The following is a 15013-nucleotide window of genomic DNA, read 5'->3' on the forward strand; positions in this document are numbered from 1 at the left end:
TCCTGCTCAATCTTTAGACATAATTATTTTGAATTTGGATAGTGGTGATGGTCACACAGCATTGTGAATGTATTTAATGTCACTGAATTGTATACTTGAAAATGGTTGAAATACTAAATTTTGTTTTATGTATATTTTACCATAATGAAAAAAAGGTGAACGAACAGCATAAACCAGAATTAGGTAAGATGTTAGAACTCAGGACAGAATTCAAAATAAAAGAAAAAAAATTCAGAAATGAGGACTAAATTTAAAATAATACAAGAGTGGGGATTTCCCTGGTTGTCCAGTGGTTAAGAATCTGCCTTCCAATGCAGGGGATGCAGGTTTGATCCCTGGTTGAGGAACTGAGATCCTCCATGCCACAGACAAACTAAGCCCGCACGCTGCAACTACTGAGCCCACGTGCTGTGGAGCCCACGCGCCACAACTAGAGAGCCCACGAGCTGCAAGGAAGAGCCCACACACTGTAACGAAGAGCCCACATGCTGCGACTAATACCCGACACCGCCAAAAGTAAATAATTTAAATAAAATCATATGAGTGAATGAACATAATGCCTTAAGAGAAACAAACAGGAAAAGGAAAAATTATTTTTGAAGATAAAAAGAATTTTAGAGAAATGGAAAACATAAAAGATAGGCAAAAAAGAGTCAGGACAGCTCTGAAAAGAGTAATATAAATATGTATGAGAATCTATTATAGGGCTTTCCTGGTGGCGCAGTGGTTGAGAGTCTGCCTGCCGATGCAGGGGACACGGGTTCGTGCCCCGGTACGGGAAGATCCCACATGCCATGGAGCGGCTGGGCCCGTGAGCCACGGCTGCTGAGCCTGCGCGTCCGGAGCCTGTGCTCCACAACGGGAGAGGTCACAACAGTGAGAGGCCCGCGTACCGCAAAAAAAAAAAAGAATCTATTATACCATAAAAGTGACATTTCAAATCAGTGGGACAGGTTAGTCAATAAATTGTGATACATACATGTTGAGGTATAAATTGTTCTCTGGAAGGATCCACAGCATGGCAAAAGCAGATGTCTCTGAGGAGGGAAATGTGTGGCTGGGAAACGTGGGGAAAAGGGTGACTTTTCATTGAATACCCTTGTGTACCTTTTCTAATGTTCTGTCATGTGAATTTATTACCTCTGAAGTTCGCCTGAGTTCAAACCCCAGTTCCCCAAATTACTAGCTCTTAATCTTGGGCAAACTCTTCACACTCTCCAAGCCTCTTTATCTGTGAAATGAGGTCAGTAACTTAGCCTGGTGCTGCCTGGCACAGAATAAACTGTCAATAAATGGAGATTATTAGTGTAAAAAAATCAAATGCCCATCAATGGATGAATGGATTTCTTAAATGTGGTGTATATGTGAAATATTATACAGTCATAAAAAGGAATGAAGTACTGACACATGCTACGACATGGACGAACTTGAAAACATTATGCTAAGTGAAAGAAGCCACACACGGTGGTCACATTTGTATTATTTCATGAAATGTCCAGAAAAGGCAAAACTATAGTGACAGAAAGGAAATTAATGGTTGCAGGGACTGAAGGAGGAGGGGATGAAGAGGGCCTGCTGATGTTTACGTGGGGTTCTTTGTGGGGTGATGAAAACGTGATGGGTTAGATGACGGTGATGGTTGCATAGGCTTGTGAATGTACGAAATGACATTGAATTTGCAGTTTCAGAAGGTGAATGTTATGGCATGTGAATAACATCTCAAAAAATTAATTTTGAAAATGAAAATTGCCAGTTTTCCCATGGTCACTATCCACTATCCACTGTCTCCATCTCTCCCTTCTCCCCACTGTATTCCTTTTGACGCCCACCCCATCCTCACTCCCTCGACCTGCCCCACAAGGCCTCCCAGGGAGCCCGTGAACCGCTGGGCGCCTGGGTCCTGTGGCTGTTGGAGCGGCTGCCCAGTGTGCGTGCCTCCACCGCTCTCACCCGTGAGAGTGGACGCTTCCGTCGGATTTTTCTCGTGTGTTTCAGTTGATGGTGATGTTTACAGAAGGCGGCACACGCCCTGGTCAATGAAGGAAGCCCCTCAAGATAATATTTAGGCCCGTCCAGAAGTTTGATCTCGTCCACCAGTAACCTCAGGATGCTGTGCTCTGAAAGCCAGGTTGGCCGCCTGCGGGCACTTGTAAATACTGAGGACTTCGGAGGCATTTGGGCCTCCAATTGAGGCCTTGTACCTCCACATGCGACGTGACCTCAGCCCTTTGCTGCACCTCTCTAAGTGAAGTGGCACAGGAATACTGGCCTTGCCTGTCGTTGCCAGGATTAACTGAATAGTGCATTAGCTGCCCTGGTGCTTAGGTGTTGAGTACATGGTGATGTATATACCAGGCCCTATTTGTGGGCCTCCTGATGCAGCAGTTCCCTTGGCTCTGCCCCTGTTGTCAGCTGCCCCTAGGATAACTCTGAGTCCTAGCCACCTCTCTCGTAGATTTCCCTATCCCCCCACTATAATCACACCTGAATAAGGCAACTCAAACCTTTCAGAGATGTGTCCTGAACCTCCTGTTTTCTTAAATACCTATCTGGTGGTTGTGAGACTTAAGGCCAACCTCCCCAAGAGACCTTTTCTATTTCTCCTAGTAAACCTAGAGTCACCTTCTGTCATCTTCAACTCTACTCAAATTTGGTTCTTTCAACCCTGACCTTTGACCCTGCTTTTTACTTCTGCCATTTCATCCTCACTCCTGCTTCCTTTCATAAATCCATAAATGTCTTTTGGCCTTCCTAGCCCTGGGCCAAGTTCCTTTCTCTTTCCTCAGTTTTTACCCCTTTCCTTCATTCTCCCATCCAACTTTCAGTCCTTCCTTTCTCATGCAGACTTTGATTCCAACCCCATCAAAAAAAAAAAAAAAAAAAACACACCACAGTTAGCAGAATCTCAAAAGTTTTATTACTCACCTATTCTATTACATTTATTCAGTTTTATTGTTTGAATATACATCAAAATAAATAGAGAAATTTATACCTATCTTATCTATACATGGAAGAACAGCTGGTACCCAAGGTGGCACCAACAATCCTAGTAGCTCTTACTTTACATATCTGTAGTAGTCAGCCATTTCCATTTCTTTTTCCCTCTCAATGAAAAACTGCAGTTTCCCCAAAGAGGTGTATTTGGCAGCATTCTCACGTTCTTCTTGAGCCCGTCTCTTCATGGCCTCCCACTCTGGCCTCTGCTTGTGTTCGATGGGCTTTGACATTACTGCCTCAGGAACATTGCGTTCCCTCCATGGAATTCATTGCTTGCTGAAGTCTTGGAGTAGAAATGCGGTTTGGAGCTTGGCTGGGGACTGGCGCTTAGTCACAGCAGGGGAAACAGGCTCCCACTGGAGAGAGGTGCAAGATGAAGTTTTGTAGGGTGCAGGCCTAGGAGCAGCAGACTGAGGGACACTAGGCTGGGTGTGGTCGGTCCAACCCAGTTGGGTTGGGTTGGGTTGGTCACAGTTGGCTGAGATGGTTTGGCAGGACCTGGCAAAGAGGCAGGAGCTGGCTAGGATGAACTCACTACAGCAGGTTGAGCTGAGTTAGTAGAAGCAGGGTGGGCACGGTCAGCAACAGCACGCTGATGTGAGGCCAGAGACTGTGGCCTCCGAGGAGCAGGTTGAGCTTGAGGCTTGTCCCAGGGAGAAAAAGGCAGAGATATCAACTTGACCTTCCCAGGAGGCAGCAGCTCATACTGGGGTGGAGATGGACACTCTTTCAGCACTGCTGTCTGGTTTCTGGGCTTTGACTTGAGTTTTCTCAGGACCCTTACCCTCACGTGGGGTATTCTGCCATGGCTGGATAGCTGGGGGTGGCTGGGGGTCTTTAGGTTTGCTTGAATTTCCCAAGACCCGACAGGAGGAGAGCCCAGTTCTCTTATCATTCTTCTTCCCCAGTGCATGAAAAACCTTCACACACCCCAGCATACGCATGCCTATGGAGGTTCGAGGCTTTTTAAAGCTCTCTTGGATAAGCTCAGTTTGGTGTTCCTTTCACTTCGTCTGGGGAATTGTTGGCTTCTCTTCTGCCTTGACTTTGTTCCCGGACTGCTTATTCTCTTCAGCCTTCTTTCTTCCTCTGGTCCTTTTGGTCTTTTCCTGCCCATGGCTCTTCATTTTGCTGATCTTTCTGGATGCAGCTTTCTGAGGTTTCCCTTTAGAATCCTTGGCCATGTTCACAGGAGCCCTGTCACTGACTGCAGCATTGCATAGAACAGCTTCTCCCCCTAACAGGCACTCTGGATTCTTTGGCTAGATTTTGGCCTTGGGAGTACCACTGATAGGCTCAGAGGCTTTATGTTTGTTCTTCCTGGGTTGATCAGAAGGAACCTTTATGACACTTGGCTTTTCCTGCACCTGATTCGCCTTAATGGCTCTGGTGTCTTTGGCTTTGATCACGTTGTGACCTTTGGATTGATCAAGATGTTTCAAAGAATTAAAGAGCTGGGGAAGGTGAATATCCTCCACCAGTGTAGTAATATCTGCAAAACCACTGCTAGATTACATCCCATTTTCAACTGTCCCTTGGTCCTCAAGACTCAGGCTGTTCTTTCCCAGATCAGCATTTTCAGAAGCAGGCTTCTCCTCTTGGCTGAGGGGATCCGTGCAGGCCAGGAGCTGGTGAATATCAGGGATACCTAAAGGGAGTGGTGGAGGCTCTTGGTTTTCTCTTGGGACCTGGTAGGCATCCAGAGGCTTTGAAAGCTTGGTTGTAATAACCTCCAAGTGCTTACTCTCTATTTTTCCCTGGCTTGGAGCTGGAGGCAGGGCCAGGAGACGACTGGCACTCTGGACTGGAGCTGTCCCTGAAATGTCCCCAAATTCAGGTGGTGGGTTACTCTCAATTATCTGAATATTTCTGCCCCTGCAGGACTTGGGGAGTTCTTGAGTTTGTGTCACACAAAATGTCTGGCTTGGAGGCTGCAATCCCAGGGAATTTTTCATCACCAGGGAAGTCTCCATCCCTACAAAGGAATCAAGGTAGAAGTCATTCCCTGGTAAGTGAGATGCTCCCCCTAAACACCAATACAGCAATCACGTACCTTTCAAGGTACGTGATTGCTGTGTTGGTGTTTAGGGGCAAGATGGGCAAGGCATTTCTACTAACTCTTCTTAAGAATCACAGACAGTGCCCTATGCTACGAGATAAGTGGAGACTGTTGTAATTCTTACTGGTGATCATTTCATGTCACTGATTTCTTGGCTTTCTTTGTATTTCATAGGATTGTTAGAAGTCAAATAAAAAATGAGTCTTATTTTTTAAAAAATGAAATGTTTTACAAAGCCTAGCATTCTCATATAGAGTCCTTTCAATTCTCCCCACTTTCCTGAGAGGCTAAGAACACTTCACGCCATGAACTAGGAGAGGGAGTAGAGCCCTTCCTGATGAAATATATAAACAAAGACAGAGTCTTAGCCTACTTGCTCTGGACAGGATCCCGGACCACAAGGTCCTAAATCCTGGTATAATTTAAGGAAGTGAGGACAGGTAAACTGGCACTATCATAATAAGAGATCTGAAACACCTTCCAAAGAGACTCTAGCAGTAGATCAGGGAAGGGAGTGATACACTGTGGTAGTACAGGGGGAATGATCGGCTACAACAGTGAAAAATGTGGTACCTATTGGTATGCTCTTGGGGTTCTTGTACATGTAGCATAGATGACCTTTAGAGAGTCCCTCCCACCTTCCCACCTCAATTAGGTGTGCTTTTTTTAATTTATTTTTTTTGCACTTATTTATTTTATGCATGAATATTTTTGGCTGCACTGGGTCTTCATTGCTGTACACGGGCTTTCTCTAGTTGTGGCTAGCGGGGGCTACTCTTGGTTGCAGTGTGCGGGCTTCTCATTGCGGTGGCTTCTCTTGCTGCGGAGCACGGGCTCTAGGCACGTGGGCTTCAGTAGTTGTGGCTCACGGGCTCTAGAATGCAGGCTTAGTAGTTGTGGCACATGGGCTTAGTTGCTCCACGGCATGTGGGATCTTCCCAGACCAAGGCTCGAACCCGTGTCCCCTGCATTGTCAGGCGGATTCTTAACCACTGCGCCACCAGGGAAGCCCTAGGTGTTCTTATATAGAGTCTAAAAACAGAGAGCCCTGAGCGAAGGTAGTGGTTATTAAAGGCTCAGGATCTAAATTCTACCTGTCTATACATCACTTTCCAGCTGTAGACTTGAACCCATTTTTGATTGCTGACCTCATTGTTCAAATTTCTTGCTGTTTGTACTCACCTTGAAAACTTGTTTCTGTGATGGGTTGAGCAGACACAAGGTAGTACATTCCAGAGGTGGAAGCTGGTGGTTGGATATTTGTGGGCTGAATCTCCTTTAGTACCATTATCATTTCTGGTTGCACAGAGGCCCTACTTATGTGTATGACACAGAGCCATAGGATTGCATGCAGGAGCCAAGATCTCCATACAGTAAAGACCCCAATGTGCCTTAGTTATAGTAATATACCTGGCTTCCTTCCTGGTAGGGAAGTGACAGGCTGTGTCCCTGATTTGGAATTTGAGATGGTGTTCCCTGAGCAAGCCTGGCAGAAAATGATGGATATAGAGGGACCACGTTGTTGGTGCCTGCAGTTTTATCATACTGGGCTGCCATAAACATGGAGGAAGCAGCTGTGTGCTGGTCAGTGACGGCCAGGGTAAAGTCTCCGAGTGAAGAAGAATTCTTTTCAGTGCTTCCTGTGATGTCCCAGTCAAGAACACCTGGATAGGAAGCAGCTGAAGTGGAGATATGGCTCTGGTCAGTGACTCCAGATAACATAGTTGTGCTAGACTGTTGGTGAAGGTAGGCACTACCCATGAGTGTCTGGAAAGAGGTAGCCATAGCTGATGCCAAACTGACGGCAGGAGCAGAGACTCTGGAGAAGTTGCAGACACTTCCTTTTAGGGAAGTTGCATTGCTCACCATAGGAAGAGAGTGCTGCAGAGAATTTAGAGTTCCAAGTACAGGTGGATTTTGGAAATTTTCTGTAAGAACAAGAGGGTAATGAAAAAATCAGGGAGATTGATAAATTCTCACTATGTTTGAGGAACAGCATTATCTTAAGGTTCTTGCTATCAGGACACCTCTAACGTCAATACTTACTGAGAAACCAAAAATCAGACCGTTATGATGGTTGTAAGGACTGAGCAGTTTTACACTCTTCTGTATTAATTGCCTGTGCTCCCATGTTGGGCACAGATGGGCAGAAGACCCAAGTGGTATTGTTCAGACATTGTTCTCTAGGCTGGAAGCAACCTTCTCCCTGCCCTATCTTTCCCTTCAGCCTGCACTAGTATTGACTTCTATGCTGTTTCCTAGACTGGAAGCATTTTAGAACTAGGAGGTCCTTAGAGAACTTCTATTTTCACAGTCTCATTTCATGAGGAAGGAAACTGAGGCTCAGAGAGGTCGGGTTGACTTGTTCAAGTTCTCTCATTATGTTAGTATCCTTACCAGGTTTCAGAACCTAAGTATCCTGACTTCCTTGGCAGGACGCTACTCTGAGCATGATACTGCCAGAAAGCAGGAGAAATAGAACTTATACTATAGGCAGTTTTTTTGTCCATTAGAAAACAGTACGGCTATTACCATTGTAATCTTCAGTGTCTCACTTTGCTTGTGCAGTTCCCACGCTATTACCTAGAGTTCACATATAGCTCAGTCCACCTGGTAAATTTAAAGAGTCATTTTTACCCTCTTCAAGCCTGGTTTCTCATCCTACCTCAAAATGATTACCCGAAAGTGAATTTCTTAAGTGCTTTTGGAAAGAAAAATGTTATCTGATTACTTCAGATTACTCATCTGTAAAGTGGTTATAACACCACCACCAATAATAATAGCAGTAATAATACATGAATAAACTGATATATTGTGTATGATTTATATGCAGGAAGATACAATAAGTTCTAGAAAGACAAAGAAAAATCATGAAAAACATGTTACATAACGAAAACGAAATACATAGTTATGAAAACTGGGGTATGTGGCAAGTATCAAAGCATAATGAGTTTACTAATAAATGACATTCTGTACCATACGTGCAATGTTATGAAAGTGAATTTTGCCCACTGTATTTTAGTGAATACTATTAACCAAAAAACACGATAGAAGGTGATTTTGAATGAATTCCTAGCCAATACATACAGACAGAGAAGATATATCAGTAAAAATGCATAAAAAGCAACAAAATTCAATCAATGTGAATGTATAGGTAGCCACAATATATGCAGACAAGTATTTCAGTGAAAACTAGTACAAAGCAGACAGCAAAATAATAAGTGTAAAAGAATTTCAATATTGTGCTCATTCATATTTTTACCCAGCAAGTAACAGGTATTAAGCCTGGTAGAAATATATGTTTCAAAGAATAGAAATATATAATAAGCAGAAAGGAAGCTTAAAAAGCATCAAGAAGGTTTTTGTATTTATCCTGGAGCTTAGATTATAATCATCTTCAACATCCAAGAAGATGACATCCCAAAACCTAAAAACACCATCATCAGTAGAATCCAATTAAAAGAGATTTTCAAATGTAAGAACATCAAAAGGACTCCACAATATTGTTCTAAATAAATGTGGAATTTTTTTTTTTTTTTGCCGTGCCGCGTGGCCCTGGCAGTGAAAGCACTGAGTCCTAACCACTAGACCGCCAGCGAATTCCCTCAATGTGGAATTAGAGATGTGGGGCTTGACTTTTTCTTCTTAGGTAGCTAAGATCTAAAAACGAACGATGGCTGTTGATCAATGTGCTCTCTGTGTTAGGAAGGAAAGAACTGTAAAGATGAAAAGCAACCTTGCCTTAGAACCTACATATCACACAAAGGAAATAGTCCTTCTGATTCAATTTAGAAGATATCATTTAAAATTTTTAATTGGAGAAACATCTACATGGTTTAAAAATTAGAAAGAATAAAACATTGAAAAGCAGACCCCTAGATAACCACTTTGGTTTCTTGTATATAGGAAGCATCATTTCTAGAACATATTTCTAAAATGTTTATATTCAAAACTGTCAAGTACCAACTGTATTCAGAGAGGCAGTAAAAGAAAAAAAACAGAGTATGACTTTTCTGGTGAAAAGTTGATGAAAACAATCCTAAACTTCCTTACATTTGACTCTGGGCCTCCCTATAGCCCAGCACTCTCCATCCTCTCTCCCTGTTTTCTCTTTTCAACTAGTCGAAATATTAGTGGAGGGAGACCATTAGAGATGAAACATCTTGGTATATATTGCTAGTTTTCTTTGTCACCTGGCTTTTCTGTCTTTCTGTTGAAACACTCTTGAGAAGTCTCTGATTTCATTTTCTACATGGGTACCCTTTAAGGCTCAATATTAGAAAAGAAAGGGATCAGAGTGGTCAACCAATGTATTATCCTAATGTAACAGATATGGAAAAAATCAGGCTTTCTGAGAGAGTCAATGATTTGTCCAAAGTCACACAGTTAGTAAATGCCAAAATCAAAACTGAAATTAAGTCCCCAGAGTTCTAGTTCAATACTTTCCCTCATTATTCCATGCTATTTTGAATCTACTAGTAAATTTAGGGGCAAAATAAATCTAATGAAAAATTTAAAAAAGTTTCTTTTCTTACCTGACATGGTCAGAGAAGAAGAAGCATCAACTGCAGATACAAGGGATGAGGAGACAACACCAGAGCATGTCTGAGTGGCTGCAGCTGAACGGCGCATGTGTCCAGTACAAAGGTCACTGGTTACTTGTCACTGGTCACTTGTGATGATCCAAATTTATTTACAGACGACTCCACGGAAACCCCAAGACTCTACCAAGTGGTAGTGGGTTTGGTAGGAAAATGATGTCACAAAGCAGGCAGTTTCAAGGTATGAGATAGCCAGTAGGGAGATCCAATCCCCAACAGGAAGGCTGGGGTGGATGGAGAGAGTGTAGGATAGCTAAAACAACACCTAAATTTCTGAGCTCTGGGGAGGAAATCCTAGAAGACCAATTTACCTACCCCAGGCTCCTACATTAGGAAAATCATTGCAACATTTCTTACAGACATTCATTAATATAATTTACTAACAGTTACCTATATCCTACACAGTATTATATTTTATGTATCATATACTTAGAGCTATATATATCTTATTTAATTAATATCCTTAGGAAGGCAAGAGCCATCTAGTTTGAACTATTACAGTTGTTCTGAAATCGTATCTAATTAGTGAACTTATAGCAGCTTTTAAGGAGCAAGTGTAGGGATTAAGAAGCTCTTTTTGTAACTTGGTTAAAGAGTAGGGTGAAGTTTGTTGAGTGTACCTTGTGGAGAATGTTGTGGTCCAAGGCTCTTCTCTTTTAGTTTCGTCTCCTTGACTCCTACCTTCCTTGGGCTGGGCGAGGATGGGCCAGGTTGGACTTACATTTCTCTTCTGCTTTCTTTTTTTTTTTTTTTTTCCATTATGGGCATTGTGTCTAGGACAAACCTTGATCTTGCATTCCTACCCTCATGAATGTTACTTGCTGTCATCTTCCAGCAGCAGGAGTCTTCTTTTCAGTGCTTGATGCTTCACAAAATAGACTCTGCCCATTGGAAGCAAATACCAGAGAGCTAGCAGACAGAGCTGGTTGCAGACATTTCCTCTTCCAGCCTTTGGTTGCAATTATTTTGCCCATAATTTGGTAGTTCTGATTCCTTGGGCCACACAGGTATCCTGCCATCTAGCTCTTTTATATATGAGAGACATTCTGAATACTGTCCCTTTTTCTTTGCACAGAAGTATATACAGTGTGGCAGTTACTGTAATCTCCTCCTCCTTGCAAACAGCCACTCTAGAATCTTGGACCTCTAGGATTCTCTGTCTTGCATGCTTGGGTGCAAGGCCAAGCAAAATGAAGAGGAGAATAATTAGAGAAGGAAGAGGACATTCGTGGAGAACTGGGAGCAGATAAGGTGAAAGGGCACAGGAGAAAAGAGATTCATGTAGATTTTTTGGTTTCTGTGGGAAACAAGTTGACACACTTTGGCCTCATTTTGTATTACCAGAACAGACAGTCATAGATGTAAGTAGCTCGATAGTGCAGCAACTGCCATGAATTCTGTACACTAAAGGGAACAGTCTTACATATATTTCTCATTTTGTTTTATGTCATATTACCTTATTAATAGCATTCACTGGTATGTTTGTAGAACACAGATTATTTTAAATGCTCTGGTTTTGTCTACATGGTTATTTCCTTGTCATATTTTTAAGGACTGCAACATTGTAAGACATATTACATGTTTTTCTCTTGACAATTGTTTATCTCGAAGCATCATGAACGAACATGACCTGTTGGATTTTGTGGAGAAACTTTAAAAAGGGTCTGTGAAAAAGGCATTGCAGCGAGTCGCATTATGCACCCAAGCATAAGGAGCAGATATCTGCCATCAGCCCAACTTGGCCTGGGTGACCTCTGTTTTAGTTCCTGTGGTTAGTGCTTTGCTCCCTAACCACTCTTGTGACTGTGATAATGTGAGTAAGGGCTGAGTTGCTAATGATTTATATGTGAGGTAAACTGGTTTGAGGGAGGAAATCTATGGATCTAGTCATTTTCCTTGGTGGTAAGCTTTCAGGGAGGGGTGCAAAGATTGATCTTTCTGGGGATTTTCTAGTACCAGGAAGATATCCCATAGATGGGACCTCCAAAGACACACATTTAATATTTAGGCCTGTTTTTATGATTATGAGATACGAGTTTTTTCACTGATGGGGATGATGCTTATCTGAGAAGAAATTGTGAAAGGTGGTGTAGTATAGAGATGTGGCTTAAGATTTTAAGTGTTTTTCAAGGTTTTTCCCCCTAGCTTCCTAATTCAGATGGCCTGCTTACATGATACTAGTATGTGATGTGAGGCTAACAACTTACTAAATACCTGCAAGCCAGATCAGTGTCTCTTTTCTCTATATTTCCATGGAAATCAAGGGACCCATAGCTACTGCAGGTTAGGGTGGGTGGTGTGAGATTGGGAGGAGTGTGGTAAGCCACATTTTGGTATCAGTAAAATGTTTACATATTAAAATATTCAGTTCCAACATTCAATTCTATTTAGGCAAACCCTTAGTTAGGCTTTTCCTGGTTCCGAGCCTATGTAACTTATTTTCTCTCCCTAGTTCCAGCCATTTAAATTTAGCTTGCAGGCCCAGCATCATCTTAACCTCTAAAAGAATCTTACATGTAGGAGGAAGAAACTAAAGAGCTCTATTTCAACACTTAGGAACATGAGGCCCTACCCTGACCTAAACCTTTATTCTTACAGTTAGGGTATTGTCTTGTCCCGTATACCCACTTCCTGCATTTTGAACCCATCAGGTTAACTGAGACATGTCTTGTTGCAACATACCCAGTTCATCTATCCCGAGGCTGTCCTTAATTCTTCCCATTGTCACATTGTGATTTAATTAAATACTGGAATCCCTCAAACCCTTGCATGGTACCTGAGGCCCTATGGGATACTGGTAGATTTTGTTAGTGTCAAATACTTAGCTGTCTGATTCTCCAAATATCCCTTGCTCCTATATTTTCCATCCCAGCATACAACATACCCATTAAGGCACTGTTTTATCTCATGTTGCACCCACTGCCATCCAGAGGCATACTCTTTGCTAGTTCCCATACTTTCTGGAAACCCCGTTATGGCCAGGTCTGGATTTTTTGTGTTTCCACCCAAAGCCTGTATCTTTTAGCAAGCTGGAACTATAAGACCAACATAGATTTTCTAGTTTCTGATAGATTTATGTCACAATTTGTACATTGTCATGTCTATAGATATTTGTATCATTTGTACTTTTTGGCCATTACATGCCCATTGGATATTTTTCATAAATTGCAAAAGAATATTTTATGACTTAGCACCAAATTGAATGTGTCTGCTTGTAAGTTGGTAAACTATGTTGTGCTACCTTGTATCTTTTCTTTATCCAAGTAGTAATTGACTACTCTTGTCCCATTTGTAATTACGTGGAAGTTTTCAGAATTGTAAAAAATGCTTGTGTATTGAAAATTGGTTAGACTATTACTGTCCCAGATATGTTAAAGCTACTGAACTTTTTACTCATTCATTCATTCGTTCAATAATTCTGACCTTCCTGACTCAGTTTACCCAGCTCAAATGGTTGTGAAGATTACTAACAGTGTATGTAATGTACTTTCAGAAATTAGAAATTGAGACAGGAGAAGATGGTGGAAGAGTAGGGCACAGAGATCACCTTCCTCCCCACAGATGCATCAGAAATACATCTACACGTGGAACTGCTCCTATAGAACACCCCTGAATTCTGGCATAAGACCTCAGACTTCCCAAGAGGCAAGAACCTCCCCCACGTACCTGGGTAGGGCAAAAGAAAAAAGAAAAAACAGAGACAGAAGAATAGGGATGGGACCTGCACCAGTGAGAGGGAGCTGTGAGGGAGGAAAGGTTTCCACACACTAGAAGCCCCTTTGTGGGCAGAGACTATGGGTGGCAGAGGGGGGAAGCTTCAGGGCCATGGAGGAGAGCGTAGCCACCAGGGTGTGGATGGCAAAGCGGAGAGTTTTCCGCACAGAGGATCGGTGCCTACCAGCACTCACCAGTCCCAGAGGATTGTCTGCTCACCCGCTGGGAAGGGCGGGGACTGGGAGCTGAGGCTTGGGCTTCTGAGCTTAGATCGCAGGGAGAGGACTGGGGTTGGCAGCATGAACATATCCTGAAGGGGTTAGTGTGCCACGGCTAGCCGGGAGGGAGTCCGGGAAATGTCTGCAGCTGCCAAAGAGACAAGAAACTCTTTCTTGCCTCTTTGTTTCCTGGTTCGCGACGAGAGGGGATTATGAGCACTGCTTAAAGGAGCTCCAGAGATGGGCATGAGACGTGGCTATCAACGAAGACCCCAGAGACGGGCATGAGCCGCTAAGGCTGCTGCTGCAGCCACCAAGAAGCCTGTGTGCGAGCACAGGTCACTATCCCCACCTCCCCTCCCGGGAACTTCTGCAGCCCACCACTGCCAGGGTCCCGTGATCCAGGGACAGCTTCCCTGGGAGAACACACAGCGTGCCTCCGGCAGGTGCAACATCATCCCGGCCTCTGCTGCCGCAGGCTTACCCCGTATCCATACCCTTCAGTCCACACGGCCTGAGTGAGCCAGAGCCCCCGAATCAGTGGCTCCTCTAACCCCGTCCTGAGTGAAGAACAGACACCCTCATGTGACCTACATGCAGAGGAGGGGCCAAATCCAAAGCTGAACCCCGCGAGCACTTTCACCATGAGCACTGTCACCATGGGTACAGCCACCATGGGCACTAATACCGTGAACTAATTCCTGTGAGCACTATAACCGTGAGCTCTGTCACCATCGGCACTGTCACCATGAGCACTGTCACTGTGAGCACTGTCAACATGGTTACTGCAACAATGAGCACTGACACAATGAGCACAGTCACCATGGACACTATCACTGTGTGCACTGTCACCATGGGCACTGTCAGCATTTTGCACTGCCACCATGTGCACTACCACCATGGACACTGTCACTGTAGAAACTGGCACCATGGGCACTATCACCGAGAGCACTGTCACCATCGGTACTGTCACCATGGGCATTGCCACCATGAGCACAGTCACCATGGACACTATCACCGCGAGCACTGTCACCATGGGTATAGCGACTATGGGCACTGTCACCATGGGCAATATGACTGTGACTACTGTCACCACGGACAATGTCACCATGTGCACTGTCACCATCGGCACTGCCACAGTGGGCATTGTCACCATGGGAACTGCCACCATGGGTACCGTCACCATGGGCATTATCACCTTGAGCAGTCATGGGCACTGTCATGGGCAGTGTTACCATGTGCACTGTCACCATGGGCATTGCCACCATGGGCACTTCCACTGTGAGAACTGTCTCCATGGGCACTTCAACCATAAGCAGTGCCACAATGAGCACTGTCACCATGGGCACTGCCACCATGAGCGGTGTCACCATGGGCATTGTCATCGTGAGCATTGTCACCATGGGCACTGCAACCGTGAGCCC

The 15013-nt window shown here is 43.8% G+C and overlaps 1 pseudogene; it reads right to left on the minus strand.

The window, feature by feature from the left end:
- Positions 1-351: 351 nt before the first annotated feature.
- On the minus strand, positions 352-13126 carry LOC114899657 (annotated as a pseudogene).
- Positions 13127-15013: the final 1887 nt, after the last annotated feature.

This window comes from Monodon monoceros, unplaced genomic scaffold, assembly GCF_005190385.1.
Source record: "Monodon monoceros isolate NGI ecotype Baffin Bay Population unplaced genomic scaffold, NGI_Narwhal_1 Super_Scaffold_1, whole genome shotgun sequence".
NCBI lineage: Eukaryota > Metazoa > Chordata > Mammalia > Artiodactyla > Monodontidae > Monodon > Monodon monoceros.